Source organism: Oncorhynchus gorbuscha, linkage group LG13 (assembly GCF_021184085.1).
Source record: "Oncorhynchus gorbuscha isolate QuinsamMale2020 ecotype Even-year linkage group LG13, OgorEven_v1.0, whole genome shotgun sequence".
NCBI classification, from domain to species: Eukaryota; Metazoa; Chordata; class Actinopteri; order Salmoniformes; family Salmonidae; genus Oncorhynchus; species Oncorhynchus gorbuscha.
In genome coordinates this window covers 74721363-74742547 of record NC_060185.1, presented here as the reverse complement: position 1 = coordinate 74742547, position 21185 = coordinate 74721363, and positions in this window count along the sequence as shown.

The following is a 21185-nucleotide window of genomic DNA, read 5'->3' as shown; positions in this document are numbered from 1 at the left end:
GATAGAGGACATAACGGTTGGTCTTTGTGCTGTGATAATGGCATTCATGGCATTGTCACATGCCACACAGCACGGGCACTGCCAACCTCGCCAACACGATTGTCTTCTCCTTAGCTTGCCTCATTACTGATTGGAGTCGTATCTCTCTTTTCACAAAACTTACATCTGTACATCTATAAATCTGAGGTTACTCTGGAAAGATCTGCCTCTCTTCTGTAGCCCATATATTTCTCTGACCATAGCTGCCATACAATGAATGCCTATTATCATTTGGACTCCATATGGCTGCACTGCATTGAGCATATATGTATGGTTTCAAACGTAAATAACTTTATTAAACTAGAAAAGTTATTTACGTTTGAAACCATACTGTGCAACCATACTGTGAAACAATACTGTGAAACCAAACTGTGAAACCATACTGTTCAACCATACTGTTCAACCATACTGTGCAACCATACTGTCAAACCATACTGTCAAACCATAATATAAAGCATACTGTGAAACCATAATGTGCAACCATACTGTGCAACCATACTCTGAAACCATACGGTGCCTTTGTACTCAAATCAATACTGCATTCACTCTTTATATCGCTATATAGTTTTATTTTGACGCAAGCAGCATTTGAATTTTGAACCCACTTACCTGACCTGAATCTGTTAAGATGCCGACAACACAAAACAAGCAAGATGAGGTAGCATGTCTGTGCCAAAAGTCAGGGAATGAATGAATCTCATTGATAGCCCTTATAAATGTCAGGTTATTTAGTTACATTATCGAGACAGTCTTTATTTGGATTTTTCATTTGGTTGAATTATAAATATTTTGGGGTTTATGAATACCAGTTGACTAAATTACAATGTTAATTTGATTTTAGATTAGATTGACGTGTACAGTATTGTCCTACAAGAGGAACATCTTACCACAGCTCACACATTAGACACACAATCCACACAGGGACACCGTCCACACAGGAGCACAATCCCCACAGGAACACAGTCCACACAGGAACACAGTTCACAAGGGAACACAGTCCACACAGGAACACAGTCCACACAGGAACACAGTTCACAAGGGAACACAGTCCACACAGGAACACAGTCCACACAGGAACACAGTCCACACAGAAACACAGTCCACACAGGAACACAGTCCACACAGGGACACAAACAGTAGACAGTTAGTCCGCATAGGAACACAGCCCACACAGGAACACAATCCACACAGGAATAGTCCACACAGGAACACAGTCCACATAGGAACACAGTCCACACAGGAACACAGTCCAAACAGGAACACAGTCCACACAGGAACACAGTCCACATAGGAACACAGTCCACATAGGAACACAGTCCACACAGGAACACAGTCCACACAAATAGTCCACACAGGGACACAAACAGTAGACAGTTAGACAAATAGTATCCAATTTGCACATGTAAGAGGAAGAAGGAAGGGAGGAATCACCATTGTTGATAATAATAGCCCCTTGGATGAAACTCCTCTCGAAGCGTGGAGTTCAGCTTTTATTTAATTTGACCTGATGGGAGAAAGGGAAAGGGAAAGACAAAAGACAAAAACAAACAGCAGAGACCTTTCTTCTTGAAGGATGCTGCCCCTATCATCGTCAAGCCTAACTACAACTTTTTTAACCTGTCTCTCCTTTCTGGGGAGGTTCCCATTGCTTGGAAGGCAGCCACAGTTTGTCCTTTATTTAAAGGGGAGATCAAGCTGATCCTAACTGTTATAGGCCTAATTATATCTTGCCCTGTTTATAAAAAGTGTTGGAAAACTTGTCAATAATCAACTGACTGGCTTTCTTGTTGTCTATAGTATTCTCTCGGGTATGCAATCTGGTTTCCACTCAGGTTATGAATGTGTCACTGCAACCTTAAAGGTCCTCAATGATGTCACCATTGCCCTTAACTCTAAGCAATATGTTGCTGCTATTTTTATTGACTTGGCCAAAGCTTTTGATACGGTAGACCATTCTATTCTTGTGGGCCGGCTAAGGAGTATTGGTGTGTCTGAGGGGTCTTTGGCCTGGTTTGCTAACTACCGCTCTCAAAGAGTACAGTGTATAAAGTCAGAACATCTGCTGTCTCAGCCATTGCCTGTCACCTAGGGTGTACCCCAAGGCTCGATCATAGGCCCCACGATCTTCTCAATTTACATCAACAGCATAGCTCAGGCAGAAGGAAGCGCTGTCATCCATTTATATGCATATGATACAGTCTTATACTAAGCTGGCCCCTCCCCAAATGTTTGTGTTAAATGCTCTACAACAAAGCTTTCTTAGTGTCCAACAAGCTTTCTCTGCCTTAACCTTGTTCTGAACACTTCCAAAACAAAAGTAATGTGGTTTGGTAAAAGAATGCCCTTTCCCCACAGGTGTGATTACTACCTCGGAGGGTTTAGAGCTTGAGGTAGACACCTCATACAAGTACTTGGGAGTATGGCTAAAGCTGCAGGCTAAAGTTAAATCTAGACTTGATTTCCTCTATCGTAATCGCTCCTCTTTTACTCCAGCTGGCAAACTAACCCTGATTCAGATGACCATCCCACACATGCTAGATTACGGAGACGTAATTTATAGGTCGACAGGTAAGGGTGCCACCAATGCTCCTTATAGGACACATCACTGCACTCTATACTCTTCTGTAAACTGGTCATCTCTGTATACAACTCGTAAGATCCACTGGTTGATGCTTATTTATAAAACCTGTATCTAATCAAGATATATCAGTGTTTTATTTTAATGAATCTTTTACGAATGTTAGAATTTTTCTTCCAATTTGACATTCTAGAGTATTTTGTGTCGATCGTTGACAAAAAAAAATACAATGAAATCCCTTTTAATCCCACTTAGTAACACAACAAAGTGTGGACAAAGTTAAGGGGTGTGTAACGCACTTAGGCGTAGTGGGTGCGGAGTCAGGCGCAGGAAGCAGAAGGTACAGAACAATGTTATATTCTGGCACAGAGAAAAATGGTCACGCCAACACCGGGCGCACATACAAGACCGGCCCAAAACCAGGACCCAACCAGTCCGGAGGAAAAAGAAAGGGAAACGCACAACCACAAACACACACAGAGGACAAATAAGCCCGCACAAAGAGCAGGCGGGCCTTGCCGGCTTAAATAGCCCAAATAAAAACCTAAACAAGAAACAAGTGTAAACCAATAAGACAAAACCAACAGAAAAGGGAAAAGGGATCGGTGGCAGCTAGTAGACCGGTGACGACGAACGCTGAGCGCCGCCCGAACAGGAAGAGGAGCCACGTTCGGTGGGAGTCGTGACAGGGTGTGAATTTATTTATTTAATTTTATTTCACCTTTATTTAACCAGGTAGGCAAGTTGAGAACAAGTTCTCATTTACAATTGTGACCTGGCCAAGATAAAGCAAAGCAGTTCGACACATACAACAACACACAGTTACACATGGAGTAAAACAAACATACAGTCAATAATACAATAGAAATATAACTCTATTTACGATGTGAGCAAATGAGATGAGATAAGGGAGGTAAAGGCAAAAAAAGGCCATGGTGGCGAAGTAAATACAATGGTAGATTTGCAGTGGAATAAAGTGCAAAGTAGAAATACAAATAATGGGGTGCAAAGGAGCAAAATAAATAAATAAATACAGTAGGGGAAGGGGTAGTTGTTTGGGCTAAATTATAGATGGGCTATGTACAGGTGCAGTAATCTGTGAGCTGCTCTGACAGCTGGTGCTTAAAGCTAGTGAGGGAGATAAGTGTTTCCAGTTTCAGAGTTTTTATTGTAGTTTGTTCCAGTCATTGGCAGCAGAGAACTGGAAGAGAGGCGGCCAAAGGAAGAATTGGTTTTGGGGTGACCCGAGAGATATACCTGCTGGAGCGTGTGCTACAGGTGGGTGCTGCTATGGTGACCAGCGAGCTGAGATAAGGGAGATAACTGAGCTGAGATAACTTTACCTAGCAGGGTCTTATAGATGACCTGGAGCCAGTTGGTTTGGCGACGAGTATGAGGCGAGGCCCAGCCACGCGGACAGGTTGCAGTGGTGGGTAGTATATGGGGATTTGATAACAAAACGGATGGCACTGTGATAGACTGCATCCAATTTATTGAGTAGGGTATTGGAGGGTATTTTGTAAATGACACCGCCGAAGTCGAGGATCGGTAGGATGGTCAGTTTTACGAGGATATGTTTGGCAGCATGAGTGAAGGATGCTTTGATGTGAAATAGGAAGCCAATTCTAGATTTAACTTTGGATTGGAGATATTTGATGTGAGTCTGGAAGGAAAGTTTACAGTCTAACCAGACACCTAGGTATTTGTAGTTGTCCACATATTGTAAGTCAGAACCGTCCAGTGTAGTGATGCTGGACGGGCGGGCAAGAATACTTTCTGAAGCCGCTGTATCGGGCCTGAATATAAGCTCTACAATACAATACAGAACAAATGCACACATGCTTAAGGGTATGAGTGTTATTGGCACATGACTTGATTATTACTCAATGATCATCACCAATAGTCGCTCAGTAAACCTTCTGGATCTATATTTTCCAGTAAATGAATCTACCTCAAACATTATCAACAAGGGAATGCAGCAGCGTTTTCACCTTTTGATGATTAGTTTACTTTGGAATTCTCTCTCAAGGGCAGCAACTAACATAGAAGCATGGTGTGCACTACATACTTTCTTTCTGTGCGATAAAGATCCGCCTCTTCCCTCGAATATCGACACATAATTAATCATCTGAAAGGAAGCTCGCTCCATTGTTTGAGTGTGAGGGAAATGTTTATTATCATCAATAATTCATATACCTTCACTTCTTTTTCTAGCTATAGTACCGTATGCAGTATTTCAGGATGCCATGCTTCGTATTCTACAGGAGTAGTTCAAGCTTTCTGAGACATCTAAAGCCCTTTGAAATACCCTGTATCCACACAGATGAACCAAACTATAAGTATACCCCAGCCCAGACAGGCTAAGCCTTGACCCAGCAGGAATTGGTTGGAACTAAGTCACAATTTTGGAAACACCGTTCTGTAGTGTACTGCCAACACCAAACCACAGCACTGCCCGTCGAATAGGTGCAAACTGTGCAGTGCTGTTCATCAGTCACAATTTCAATACATTCTATTTGACTTGGTTATCTCCATACAGTACTCTGGTTCCATACATGCATTGATAGTCAAAAAACATAGTATTCATCAAGAGTACACTGTCCTCTTGCGCAAGAAGATTGACATCTCATTTTCAACATAGTGGAGCTTTGTTGTGGCATACTGCATAATTATCATGTCGAATGGGAAACAAGCTTTACTAAATTCTCACCCTTATAACATTATAACACGTTGTTGTGGAGTTTTCTGGAGAAAACTTGTGGGGATTTGTCAACTGGATGACTTTCTTAAGGTCTCTTTCTGACTTTTTCCAACAGGCCACGACAGCTGACATGTCACTGTTGACACATGTAAACACCGATGATGGATGAAAACACAGAACACTCTCTCTCACACAGACCTCTGTCTGTCTCTCTGTGTGCCCCCCTATCTCTCAGTTCAATTACATTCCAGCGGATTTATTGTTATGGGAAACATATGTTTACATTGCCAGTGCAAGTGAAATGGATAGACAAAAGTGAAATGAACAACTCTCTCTCTCCCTCTCTCTGCTCTTTGAAACTGCCCTTTCAGCTGGAGCTGGATGACAATCAAGCAGAATGTATGGAAACAGAGGACATGTCTGTCTGAAAGACATCAAAAAGCAGCTGAAAGCAGAGTGGGAGTGCCGTTTGGCTCTTCAAAATAAGTATAACAAAGGAAGTAATAACACAGTTCAGATTGGAAGGCTGGCACTCACAATGCTGGGTTCTGCCTGACTTTGTGACTCCACAGTCCTCACATATAAAGGTTGACACCCGTCCAGTGCTGTTGTCTGGTTCTTGAAACATAGCCACTTTTGAGGAGCATGGATGGTTCTTGGAACACAACCACTTTTGAGTAGCATGAAGGGTTCTTGGAACACAGCCACTTTTGAGGAGCAAGGATGGTTCTTGGAACATGATCACTAGTGTCCTTTGTTTTTTGTGTTTAGGATCATTGAGTAATTATTACTGGTTATGACACCAAATTATGTGAAAGAGGGTAAGCATTTTATTACTGACTAGTAATTTACTACTGACTGTAGCATTTTACCACTGACTGTAGCATTTTACCACTGACTGTAGTATTTTACCACTGACTGTAGCATTTTACCACTGACTGTAGTAATTTACTACTGACTGTAGCATTTTACCACTGACTGTAGCATTTTACCACTGACTGTAGCATTTTACCACTGACTGTAGTAATTTACTACTGACAATAGCATTTTACCACTGCTCATATTTACCCGAGAATAATTCCCATTCCATATATCACCATATCTCACCATATCGCACTGCCTTTGCAAAAGTGTCAACTTTATCTGTTGTGTGAAAAATTAAGTTGAGGTATTCACTACTCAGTTCTACAGTATGCGAGAGGCTTTAATGTTGTACTGGTATGTGAAAGCACAGTTATATTTTCCCAGACACTGTTGGTTTTCTTCTCGAGGCTTTTTCCTTGAACCTGCCAACACATCTCTCATCTTCAATTTCTAAAATATCTTAAATAATCAACTGATCTGTGACAGACACTGTGCCAAAGCTGCATAGAGATGTTATAAGAATGTTTCCCATTACTGATAGAAGCGGCATAGATTCAAAAAGAAGCTTGGCCACCATCTTGGATTTGATCAACCGACCCCTTTCAAGACTTTTCCACTTTAACATTCTCCGCAATATGAAAGCATGTTGTGTGAAACGGATTCTTTGTTGATGTTCACATCATGGATTGTGCTCAAGAGAAGTATATGTTCATGTTCTTCATGTTGTACAGTACCTATGGCCACTCGTATAACCAGCAATACACAACTGATTTTCTTCTTTCAACGATTGTAAGGTACAATGGGGTGTTTTTACACTCTATGATTTTGATTTCCCAATAGCGTTCTATGGTGAGAAGCCCAACTAATCGATTAGCCTATAACATTGCGAGCAACACATTTTCAAAGATGAGAAACATGCATCTCAGACAACAATCTCTGGGCGAGTCAACTCATGACCCTAACATGCACTCATTCAAATTGGCTATGCATGAACAACCTTGACTCATTGAGGGCCAGCGAAACCAGGCATGGAAGTTTAGTCTATCTGTGCATCCAATATGAAATCAATTGTGGTGGGGGAATGACTTGTTCCACACTGTCACACTGTCCAAGAACAACAGGATCCATTGTGCAATGGTGGCATCTTGGTTTATTGCCGTATGTGCAACACAAATAGTTTTCAAACATTGGCGAGTGTTGTAGCTTGTATCTCTGGTAAGTTATAAAGAATTGCCTTGTAAATAATGTGTACCTTAAGCTACGTAAGCATGACCACAAAATGGATCTCTGTAGGAGCGAGCAATTATTAACCTATTCACAGTAGCATATTTACTGTGAGGGTGTTTCGTGTTGGCGTTGTCCATTGAAGAATGCGAAAACATTATCATACAAATCAAAAGGGATGATATATATGTATCTTGATACATGCTCTGTATGTAAGGAAGCAAGGGAAGAGGTGTGTGTGTGTGTGTGTGTTTATGTGTCACATTCAAACATATTGCCTGTATGTGTTCTTTACCTTAAAGATTGCAATCATGGACATTATAAACATGGAAATATCTATAGGACACACGCATGGGGCGAGTGAAATAAACATATTTGCGTTTTCATCAACATATGACTCTGTAAAAAGACTGCTATTGTGAACAACTAATTTAACTTTGGATTGGGGAAGTCCTGTGGGTGGGGGACTGTTTGTCTTATTTGGTCTTTTCACTTGTTTTTCTGTCCTTGTGTGTCACGTATACTCCCTCTCTGGCCTCTAGGTCACCAGGCTGCTCTTATGGCGCACACCTGTCACCATCGTTACGCGCACTCACCTGGACTCCATCACCTCATTGATTACCTGCCCTCTATATGTCACTCCCTTTGGTTCCTTCCCCAGGCATTATTGTTTCTGTTTCTGTTTCCTGTCTGTGTGTCTCTCGTTTTGTATTATGTTCCGTTTATTTATTAAATATTTACTCCCTGTACTTGCTTCCCGACTCTCAGCGCACAACATTACAATGTGTACCAAAAAACTATGTGTAACAAAAAAATGTATTTCAAAAAACAAAAAACACAAAAAATAATAAGAGAACATTATCATACAAATAGAAAAATATGAAACATATTGGTACATGCTCTGTATGTAAAGAGGCAAGGGAAGAGGTGTGTGTGTGTTCACATTCAAATGCACTGCTAAAAAAAATAAAGGGAACACCAAAATAACACACATCCTAGATCTGAATGAATGAAATATTCTTATTAAATACTTTTTTCTTTACATAGTTGAATGTGCTGACAACAAAATCACACACAAATTATCAATGGAAATCAAATGTATCAACCCATGGAGGTCTGGATTTGGAGTCACACTCAAAATTAAAGTGGAAAACCACACTACAGGCTGAACCAACTTTGATGTAATGTTCTTAAAACAAGTCAAAATGAGGCTCAGTAGTGTGTGTGGCCACCACGTGCCTGTATGAACTCCCTACAACACCTGGGCATGCTCCTGATGAGGTGGCGGATGGTCTCCTGAGGGATCTCCTCCCAGACCTGGACTAAAGCATCCGCCAACTCTTGGACAGTCTGTGGTGCAATGTGGCATTGGTGGATGGAGCGAGACATGATGTCCCAGATGTGCTCAATTGGATTCAGGTCTGGGGAACGGGCGGGCCAGTCCATAGCATCAATGCCTTCCTCTTGCAGGAACTGCTGATACACTCCAGCCACATGAGGTCTAGCATTGTCTTGCATTAGGAGGAACCCAGGGCCAACCGTACCAGCCTATGTTCTCACAAGGGGTCTGAGGATCTCATCTCGATACATAATGGCAGTCAGGCTACCTCTGGCGAGGCCCCCCAAAGAAATGCCACCGCCAAACCGGTCATGCTGGAGGATGTTGCAGGCAGCAGAACGTTCTCCACAGCGTCTCCAGACTCTGTCACGTCTGTCACATGTGCTCAGTGTGAACCTGCTTTCATCTGTGAAGAGCACAGGGCGCCAGTGGCGAATTTGCCAATCTTGGTGTTCTCTGGCAAATGCCAAACGTCCTGCACGGTGTTGGGCTGTAAGCACAACCCCCACCTGCACAACCCCCACGTCGGGCCCTCATACCACCCTCATGCACATTTGTGGCCTGTTGGAGGTCATTTTGCAGGGCTCTGGCAGTGCTCCTCCTGCTCCTCTTTGCACAAAGGCGGAGGTAGCGGTCCTGCTGCTGGGTTGTTGCCCTCCTACGGCCTCCTCCACGTCTCCTGATGTACTGTCCTGTCTCCTGGTAGCGCCTCCATGCTCTGGACACTACGCTGACAGACACAGCAAACCTTCTTGACACAGCTCGCATTGATGTGCCATCCTGGATGAGCTGCACTACCTGAGCAACTTGTGTGGGTTTTAGACTCCGTCTCATGCTACCACTAGAGTGAAAGCACCGCCAGCATTCAAAAGTGACCAAAACATCAGCCAGGAAGCATAGGAACTGAGAAGTGGTCTGTGGTCACCACCTGCAAAACCACTCCTTTATTGGGGGTGTCTTGCTAATTGCCTATAATTTCCACCTGTTGTCTATTCCATTTGTCAATCAGTGTTGCTTCCTAAGTGGACAGTTTGATTTCACAGAAGTGTAATTGACTTGGAGTTACATTGTGTTGTTTAAGTGTTCCCTTTATTTTTTTGAGCAGTGTATATTGCCTCTGTGTTCATCATGTGAAATATTGCAAAAAAACAGATCACTGTGAGAAATCCGAAGGCAAAATCCTTCCAAATGGTAAATTAGACATTTCTAGGTGATGGAAATATAAATTGAACAACTAAAGTCAATGAGACCTTTAATGTCTTCCAAGTTAGAAAATACATCACTTTTTTTTGACAAGACCTTTTTCAAAGTCAATAGAATGAAGGAGGCAGGATGTGTGTGGAAGGCTAGGTATGTGAGGCAGGGAATGACTTACATGTGTCATTCATTTTCCTCTCATCTCTAGTACTGATCAAGAGAGTTTTGAATGTCTAGCAACATGGAGACTTACACGTAACTGACAAAATAAAGGAAACACGAACGTAAAGTGTCTTAATAGGGAGTTGGGCCACCACAAGCCAGAACAGCTTCAATGCCCGTTGGCATAGATTGTACAAGTGTCTGGAAATCTATGGGAGGGATGCGACACCATTCTTCCATGAGAAATTCCATTATTTGGTGTTTTGTTGATGGTGGTGGAAACACTGTCTCTGGCGTCGCTCCAGAATCTGCCTTAAGTCTTTAATTGGGTGTGAGATCTGGTGACTGAGACACACCCAGACCCACACACACACACAATTAAGATGTTTTTTTTACCCTGATCTTAACTTTTTGGGTAGACAATGTCTCCGCCAACATTTTCTATGACTGAAAACAACTTCTGGACATCAGAACAGCAATCACTAACCTCAATTTGGAAGACAATTTCTACTTCAACGAATCGGCAGCTCTGGACGTTCTGCACACTCTGGACCAGTTCCTAATCCCTGGGACTCATAAGAGGAAGCAACAGTGCAAGAGAAGCAGACGAGCCGGCATCCTGACGAGACTACGTTAGCGAGCAAATAAACTGCCTCTACCCTCCGTTCTATTGGCGAACATACAGTCACTAGAGAACAATCTGGATGAGCTCCTTTCGAGACTATCCTATTAACGGACCTGATGAACTGCAATATTCTATTTTTCCCGTAGGTGTGGTTGAAAAAGGACATGGATAATATACAGTACATCTCACTGGTTTTCCATGCATTGTCAATACTGGTCAGCAGCCTCGGGTAAGACGGAGGGTGGAGGGGTGTGTCTCTTTGTTAAAGACAAACTTCACCACTGGACATTATGAGTGACGAGAGGTGTTTCAGACATAATTATGCACCATAGCAGTATTTTGGGGGTTTTTGCACCAGGAGACTTCAACCAATGACATCATCATGCTGTCTGATCAAAAAATGAATAGAGTTGTGTTTTGTAGCAATTATTGTGGCCTTTATGTTTCACAGATTGCACGATCACGCATCTAGTAGATATGGTTTGTGATCAATTTGGCCATAACGGGGCTTGCTAGTACCAATACAAGTTGAGCAAGCTGGCTTTGTTGCTAAACCCAAAATGTACTGTAGCCAAACTGTAGCCAGCTAGCTAACCTCAGTGCATCTCATTAGAACTAGGAGAAAAACTGGATAAATGTTTTGATGATGAAGAGTAAGGAAATTACTTTGGCTTCATGACTTGTCTTTGAGTAACTATACCTGTGTGTTGTAGCTGGCTAGCTAATGTGTGTCTGTGAGATTTCTCATATTTTACACCATGTTTCTACAGTAAGAATACAGACACTACACAACAGTTGTCCAGGAATGTCTAATAGCATTTTGTCATTCTCTTACAGACAGTACCGCTTGGTGGCCTACAGATTGTTTTAGGAATTTGCTCTACGTGGGGAGAAGCTAGGTACAGGACACAAAATCCCCTTGCCTGCGTGTGTTAATATATAATAATAATAATAATAATAATAATAATATATGCCATTTAGCAGACGCTTTTATCCAAAGCGACTTACAGTCATGTGTGCATACATTCTACGTATGGGTGGCCCCGGGGATCGAACCCACTACCCTGGCGTTACAAGCACCATGCTCTACCAACTGAGCTACAGAGATGTGAAAGGTCCATAACAACATTCTCCCCTTGTATCAAAGGGAATCCGAACATCTCACTACACCCACTCCCCCCGAACACATCATATTAAAGTATTCAATTTGTAGAACTGTAGTATTGACTATAGGCATTAGTAGAATATTTTTAGACTTTTATATTAATATACTGTATGTGATTCATTGCCATAACTGTTCCTGCATACTGCTGTGTGAACTGACCTCAGTCTCAAGAGCAAATAAACTTTGTATTGAATAAAAGCCATATCTACTTATTTGCTACATTGACAGTCTAATCCACTGTTTAATACATCAATACACTAACCCCATGCATAATTTGTTTAAGATTTAAGATTATAGCTAGTTTATGCAAATACATTTCATGAACCTCCTCTTGTGTTGGGCAATGGCAGCTGGTCTGGCAGAACTTCATGAGGTCCATGCCAGCCCCGTGAAGTCTTTTCCTCTTTCGAGTCAGATGATGTTGAGCTTGATCTTTTTCCCAGCTGAAAGCTTTCATCCAATGGGTGTACACTACAGGGTCTGTACTTTTAATGCTGTTGTCAAGGTCGTCATCAGCAGCAGCAGGATTATTAATATGAGTACTTACATGTGCATGGTGTGCACTCTTTACTTTTCCCCAGTGGTCTTCAATGGGTTCCTCTCCTTACATTCTTTGCTTCTGACCTGAAAAGTGTTAGCAGCTATTGGTTTTTAAAAATTCACACAGGCTATGTTTTAATAGCCACACTAGCACACTATCTAGTAAGAAAGTCCTCCCAGAAATGTTCCAGCATCTAGTGAAAGCACTTCCAAGAAGAGTGGAGGCTGTTATAGCAGCAGAGCGGGGACCAACTCCATATTAGTGCCCATGATTTTGGAATGAGATGTTCGACAAGCAGCTGTCCACATACTTTTGGTCATGTAGTGTATTTCGCTCTGAGCTTTAGCCCCATATTTCAACAAAGGCTCCAAATTAATTAATGTGTCCGTGGGCTGTCTTCTAAAAGTCATGAGAAAAATCATCTGGCTAACATGTGTTACTCAAAACGGGCCAGGCTGATCGCCCATTCCGAGCATTGAACACTGAAACTCATTCATTGGTGGAAGGTGGGAATATTGAAAACTCACCCTCTGTAATAGATTTTTCTTCCCACCAGGGTTCTGTTATAATTGGATCAAATGTCAGACAGAACAAGTGAAAGGGTACAGGGTGCTGTCCAGAGTTAATTAAAGGTACTGTTCTCTGATGTTAGAGTTAATGTGCTGTGATGCGTCATTACTGGCCTACCACCTAAACATCATTCTCAGCACAGACCCAGGCATATTCTGGTATTGGTGCGGTTAATTAATTGGCTCATTTGCATTCTTACATTTCCACCTCAAGAAATCATGGCAGAGCTGGTTGACAAGCTGATCTAATTGGTGTGCGCACATACACTGTACAGGTAGGCCCAATGTGTAGACTAGATACCATTTGAAGGAGGTTAGAGCAGAGGTGTCACCTTGAGGGAGTTTTCGTTGTTAATGTACAGCTCAAGCCAATTATTGATGGTGTCATTAATAGTCCATGATAACCTTATAGATACAGATTCATTTTCAATACCAATTAGGAGAATTTCAAGCTATTGGATAACGATGTCCAGGTGATCAAATATTCAAGACTTATTGTTGTTGTTGCTCTTATACCAAAACCCTGTGGATGCATCCCCTGAAAAGGAAAGAAAAATGTGTTATAAACATTTTTTATAATTTCAGCCAGTAGTTTTGATAAGTAGTGCTCACAAGAAAAAATGGGTCCCGGAAAATTGTGCACAATTGTGTGCGTGGTCATCCATTTCGTATGATATGTTTTGTCCTGCAAAATGTTTTATCTTGCAATTCGTATGATATGTTACGAATTCAAAGTCATACAATATGTTACTAATTTTAAGTGCTTAAGAACCCATACAATCTCTTTAAGATCCTGTAGATAAATGCTAATGCTTTTCATTTTAGCTACAAAAGAGATTAGGCTCAACACAATCACTATTGTGGTCTAATCCTGCTGGGTAAAAACATCTTTGCATCCCTTATCTCCTAAAGCTTTGATCACCACAATACTATTGCTCACTCCCAGTATCCACACTTGAATAATACTTAGTGTGAACTAATTTACATTCAGCCACAAGAGCAATAGTGAGGTCAGGCACTGATGTTGTGCGACTAGGCCTGGCTCACAGTTGGCGTTTGAATTCATTTCAATGGGGTTGAGGACAGGGCTCTGTTCAGGCCAGTCAAGTTCTTCCACAGCGATCTCGACAAACCATTTATGCATGGACCTCGCTATGTGCATGTGGGCATTGTCATGCTGAATCAAGAAATGGCCTTCCGCAAACTGTTGCCACAATGTTGGAAGCACAGATTAGTCTAGAATGTCATTGTATGCTGAACTAATGGGCTTAGCCCAAACCATGAAAAACAGCCCCAGACAATTATTATTCATCCACCAAACTTTACAGTTGGCACTATGCATTGGGGCAGGTAGCGTTCTTTTGGCATCCACCAAACCCAGATTAGTCTGTCGGACTGCCAGATGGTGAAGCATGATTCGTCACTCCAGAGAGCGCGTTTCCAATGCTCTAGAGTCCAATGGTGGCGAGCTTTACACCACTCCAGCCGACACTTGACATTGTGCATGGTGATCTTAGGCTTGTTTGTGGCTTCTCGGCCATGAAAACCCATTTCATGAAGCTCCCAGCGAACAGTTCTTGTGCTGACGTTGCTTCCAGGGGCAGTATGGAACTCTGTAGTGAGTGTTGCTACCGAGGACAGACGATTTTATGTGCTACGCGCTTTAGCACTTAGTGGTCCCGTTCTGTGAGCTTGTGTGGCCTACCACTTAGCAGCTGAGCAGTTGTTGCTCTGAGATGTTTCCACTTCACAATAACAGTGGTGTCTCTCTATCACACATGAAGGATATTTTAAACAAACAAAAAGAGACCTACAAGCAGTTAGAACAACAAGAAAATAGCTTCAAGTGTTTTGTCCAAATACTCGTGGGTTCTACTAATAAAAGAATGGACGACCTGATTAGAGAGGTACAGGACCTGAAGAACAGTTTGCAGTTCCCCCAGGGTCAGCTTGATGAATTGAAACAGCAGAACGACAAGATGACAGAAATCTATAAGTCATTAAGAGAGGACATCAGTTCTGTGTGTGAATCCATGATAACAATGATAGTCTGACTTATGTATCTCGAGGGACAATCAAGGTGGAATAGCATGGTTGTGGATAGAATTGCCGAATCTGCACATGAGACCTGGACGGAGTCTGGGGACAAAGTGAGGGAAATTATCTCTGAGAAATTGAAGATGGACCACAGGAAGATTGAGGAGGAGCGTGCCCACTTCCGGGTTGGAGCGAGCGGTCGCATCCACACTTCGCTCCGCAGGTAGTATAACTTTTTCATTACATTTCATTATAGTACAACGGTTTGATTTGTCTAATCTTAGCAATTTCTTCTTAGCTAGCTACATAGCCGTCTTTGTATCAAAGATAATTGCGTAATTATCGTATTTCGTCGTCCTAACGTAGTCTACACTGCTATCTGCCCTGCAGCTAGCCAGCTAGCAAACGTCCACCGTCTACCGAATAGCAGCACTGTAGAAACTATTACACTCAACTGAACGACTTGATTAGTGTAGTGTTAGCTAGCTACATAGCTGTCTTTGCTGTCTTCGTATCCAAGATAATTGTGTAGTTTAGAGTGTGTAGTCTTAGAGTGATTATCTTAATTCACAGAGGTTAGCTAGCCAGCTATTTGTCGTCCTTAACGTAGGAGACACTGCTAGCTAGCCAACAGCTAGCCAACGTCTACCGAATAGAACTTCCGCACTCAACAACCCGGTCGCATTCCGCTTCGCTCCACAGGTAGTATCACATTTTCATTTCATTTCATTACAGTACAACGGTTTGATTCGTTTGATCGTAGCTAGCTACATAGCTAGCTACATAGCCGTCTTTGTATCAAAGATAATTGTGTAGTCTAGAGCGACTTTCTAGGTTAGCTAGCCAGCTATTGTCGTTCTTTTAACGCAACGTAACGTAATCAACACTGCTAGCTAGCCAGCTAGCCCCCGAATAGCAGCACTGTAGAAACTATTACACTCAACGGAACGACTTGATTAGTGTAGTGTCAACAACGCAGCCACTGCCAGCTAGCCTACAAAGTCAACAACGCAGCCACTGCCAGCTAGCCTACTTCAGCAGTACTGTATCATTTTAATCATTTTAGTCAATAAGATTCTTGCTACGTAAGCTTAACTTCCTGAACATTCGAGACGTGTAGTCCACTTGTCATTCCAATCTCCTTTGCATTAGCGTAGCCTCTTCTGTAGCCTGTCAACTATGTGTCTGTCTATCCCTGTTCTCTCCTCTCTGCACAGACCATACAAACGCTCCACACCGCGTGGCCGCGGCCACCCTAATCTGGTGGTCCCAGCACGCACGACCCACGTGGAGTTCCAGGTCTCCGGTAGCCTCTGGAACTGCCGATCTGCGGCCAACAAGGCAGAGTTCATCTCAGCCTATGCCTCCCTCCAGTCCCTCGACTTCTTGGCACTGACGGAAACATGGATCACCACAGATAACACCGCTACTCCCACTGCTCTCTCTTCGTCCGCCCACGTGTTCTCGCACACCCCAAGAGCTTCTGGTCAGCGGGGTGGTGGCACCGGGATCCTCATCTCTTCCAAGTGGTCATTCTCTCTTTCTCCCCTTACCCATCTGTCTATCACCTCCTTTGAATTCCATGCTGTCACAGTTACCAGCCCTTTCAAGCTTAACATCCTTATCATTTATCACCCTCCAGGTTCCCTCGGAGAGTTCATCAATGAGCTTGATGCCTTGATAAGCTCCTTTCCTGAGGACGGCTCACCTCTCACAGTTCTGGGCGACTTTAACCTCCCCACATCTACTTTTGACTCATTCCTCTCTGCCTCCTTCTTTCCACTCCTCTCCTCTTTTGACCTCACCCTCTCACCTTCCCCCCCCCTACTCACAAGGCAGGCAATACGCTCGACCTCATCTTTACTAGATGCTGTTCTTCCACTAACCTCATTGCAACTCCCCTCCAAGTCTCCGACCACTACCTTGTATCCTTTTCCCTCTCGCTCTCATCCAACACTTCCCACACTGCCCCTACTCGGATGGTATCGCGCCGTCCCAACCTTCGCTCTCTCTCCCCCCGCTACTCTCTCCTCTTCCATCCTATCATCTCTTCCCTCTGCTCAAACCTTCTCCAACCTATCTCCTGATTCTGCCTCCTCAACCCTCCTCTCCTCCCTTTCTGCATCCTTTGACTCTCTATGCCCCCTATCCTCCAGGCCGGCTCGGTCCTCCCCTCCCGCTCCGTTGCTCGACGACTCATTGCGAGCTCACAGAACAGGGCTCCGGGCAGCCGAGCGGAAATGGAGGAAAACTCGCCTCCCTGCGGACCTGGCATCCTTTCACTCCCTCCTCTCTACATTTTCCTCTTCTGTCTCCGCTGCTAAAGCCACTTTCTACCACTCTAAATTCCAAGCATCTGCCTCTAACCCTAGGAAGCTCTTTGCCACCTTCTCCTCCCTCCTGAATCCTCCTCCCACCCCCTCCTCCCTCTCTGCAGATGACTTCGTCAACCATTTTGAAAAGAAGGTCGACGACATCCGATCCTCATTTGCTAAGTCAAACGACACCGCTGGTTCTGCTCACACTGCCCTACCCTGTGCTCTGACCTCTTTCTCCCCTCTCTCTCCAGATGAAATCTTGCGTCTTGTGACGGCCGGCCGCCCAACAACCTGCCCGCTTGACCCTATCCCCTCCTCTCTTCTCCAGACCATTTCCGGAGACCTTCTCCCTTACCTCACCTCGCTCATCAACTCATCCCTGACTGCTGGCTACGTCCCTCCCGTCTTCAAGAGAGCGAGAGTTGCACCCCTTCTGAAAACACCTACACTCGATCCCTCCGATGTCAACAACTACAGACCAGTATCCCTTCTTTCTTTTCTCTCCAAAACTCTTGAACGTGCCGTCCTTGGCCAGCTCTCCCGCTATCTCTCTCAGAATGACCTTCTTGATCCAAATCAGTCAGGTTTCAAGACTAGTCATTCAACTGAGACTGCTCTTCTCTGTATCACGGAGGCGCTCCGCACTGCTAAAGCTAACTCTCTCTCCTCTGCTCTCATCCTTCTAGACCTATCCGCTGCCTTCGATACTGTGAACCATCAGATCCTCCTCTCCACCCTCTCCAAGTTGGGCATCTCCGGCGCGGCCCACGCTTGGATTGCGTCCTACCTGACAGGTCGCTCCTACCAGGTGGCGTGGTCGAGAATCTGTCTCCTCACCACGCGCTCTCACCACTGGTGTCCCCCAGGGCTCTGTTCTAGGCCCTCTCCTATTCTCGCTATACACCAAGTCACTTGGCTCCGTCATAACCTCACATGGTCTCTCCTATCATTGCTATGCAGACGACACACAATTAATCTTCTCCTTTCCCCCTTCTGATGACCAGGTGGCGAATCGCATCTCTGCATGTCTGGCAGACATATCAGTGTGGATGACGGATCACCACCTCAAACTGAACCTCGGCAAGACGGAGCTGCTCTTCCTCCCGGGGAAGGACTGCCCGTTCCATGATCTTGCCATCACGGTTGACAACTCCATTGTGTCCTCCTCCCAGAGCGCTAAGAACCTTGGCGTGATCCTGGACAACACCCTGTCGTTCTCAACTAACATCAAGGTGGTGGCCCGTTCCTGTAGGTTCATGCTCTACAACATCCGCAGAGTACAACCCTGCCTCACACAGGAAGCGGCGCAGGTCCTAATCCAGGCACTTATCATCTCCCGTCTGGATTACTGCAACTCGCTGTTGGCTGGGCTCCCTGCCTGTGCCATTAACCCTCTACAACTCATCCAGAACGCCGCAGCCCGTCTGGTGTTCAACCTTCCCAAGTTCTCTCACGTCACCCCGCTCCTCCGCTCTCTCCACTGGCTTCCAGTTGAAGCTCGCATCCGCTACAAGACCATGGTGCTTGCCTACGGAGCTGTGAGGGGAACGGCACCTCAGTACCTCCAGGCTCTGATCAGGCCCTACACCCAAACAAGGGCACTGCGTTCATCCACCTCTGGCCTGCTCGCCTCCCTACCACTGAGGAAGTACAGTTCCTGCTCAGCCCAGTCAAAACTGTTCGCTGCTCTGGCCCCCCAATGGTGGAACAAACTCCCTCACGACGCCAGGACAGCGGAGTCAATCACCACCTTCCGGTGACACCTGAAACCCCACCTCTTTAAGGAATACCTAGGATAGGATAAAGTAATCCTTCCCCCCCCCTTAAAAGATTTAGTTGCACTATTGTAAAGTGGCTGTTCCACTGGATGTCATAAGGTGAATGCACCAATTTGTAAGTCGCTCTGGATAAGAGCGTCTGCTAAATGACTTAAATGTAAATGTAATAAGATGTGTAGAATTGAATGAAGTTAGCTGTTCCCCCCATAAAAAGAAGCCCTTGCTCAGACCTTGCGAAACTGTGGTATGCCATTGAATGATTGTCTATAGAGAAATTAAAGCTTTACTCCACCGCTTCTCTCTTCTCTTCATAAGAATACAAATAAATTATATAGTCTCGGAAGGTTTTCTGATTTTCCTCTCAATTGAAGAAACACTTAGTTTGAAACAGATGCAGTTCAGTCAAGAGACACTTCTGCTGAGATTATCTCATATGAATAGAGATTGTTTTTATAGCTACTGTTTACAGGCCTCCTGGGCCATATAGAGCGTTCCTCATTGAGTTCCCTGAATTCCTATTAGACCTTGTAGTCATAGCAGATAATATTAAAATTTTTGGTGACTTTAATATTCACATGGAAAAGTCCACAGACCCACTCCAAAAGGCTTTCGGAGAAATCATCGACTGGGTTTTGTCCAACATTTCTCTGGATCAACTCGCTGTCACAGTCATACTCTGGACCTAGTTTTGTCCCATGGAATAAATGTTGTGGATCTTAATGTTTTTCCTCATAATCCTGGACTATCGGACCACCATTTTATTACGTTTGCAATTGCAACAAATAATTTGCTCAGACCCCAACCAAGGAGCATCAATGGTCGTGCTATAAATTCACAGACAACACAAAGATTTCTTGATGCCCTTCCAGACTCCCTCTGCTTACCCAAGGACGTCAGAGGACAAAAATAATTTAATCACCCGAGGAACTCAATTTAACCTTGCGCAATACCCTAGATGCAGTTGCACTCCTAAAAACAAAAAACATTTCTCATGAGAAACTAGCTCCCTGGTGTACAGAAAATACCCGAGCTCTGAAGCAAGCTTCCAGAAAATTGGAACGGAATTGGTGTCACACCAAACTGGAAGTCTTCCGACTAGCTTGGAAAGACAGTACCGTGCAGAATCGAAGAGCCCTTACTGCTGCTCGATCATCCTATTTTTCCAACTTATAACAAATAACAACAATACAAAATGTATTTTTGATACTGTCGCAAAGCTAACTAAAAAGCAGCATTCCCCAAGTGATGATGGCTTTCACTACAACAGTAATAAATTCATGAACTTCTTTGAGGAAAAGATCATGATTATTAGAAAGCAAATAACGGACTCCTCTTTAAATCTGCGTATTCCTTCAAAGCTCAGTTGTCCTGAGTCTGCACAACTCTTCCAGGACCTTGGATCAAGAGAGACAGTCAAGTGTTTTAGCCTCTTAGGGATAGGGCTGTCTACTGCCCCCGCTGGAGTAATTGCGTGCCCATGGTAAACATAATTATTTTTTGTCAAAAGTTGCTAATATATGCAAATAAAAAATATCATTGAATAGAAAACACTCTAAAGCTTTTAAAACCGTTTAAATTGTGTCTCTGTGTAAAGCATAACTCTCAAAATATGCATTCTCCCAAACTATCTCTTCTCATCAGAAAACTTATGCCACCTTGACGTCATCACAGACACCCTCCACAAACAGTTACCGCTCCCAGAACAGTCTCCACGTGTTCAGCGTGATCTCAGCTTTCAATGGGGCTTGTCATTGTGAGAATCGCCCGCTCCCGAGAGTTTGAGCATGCGGTATGCTCCCAGTCAATCAAAAACAGCTGTCACTTTTCTGTGCCCTTTGGTAAAGTGCTCTCTTTCTTCCAAGATCGATTGAACGGTGCCTGTGTTTCTGTTTGTTCTCAAAATTGCTGTACACCTTTATAACATGTTAAAGCTTGATTATGAAGTTAGTTTGACAAGTTAACTAGACATATAATATATAATTTCAACGTTTTGGTGCGTAACTACATCAATTTTGCGTAAATGTCGACCGAAATGTGGGTATTTTGAG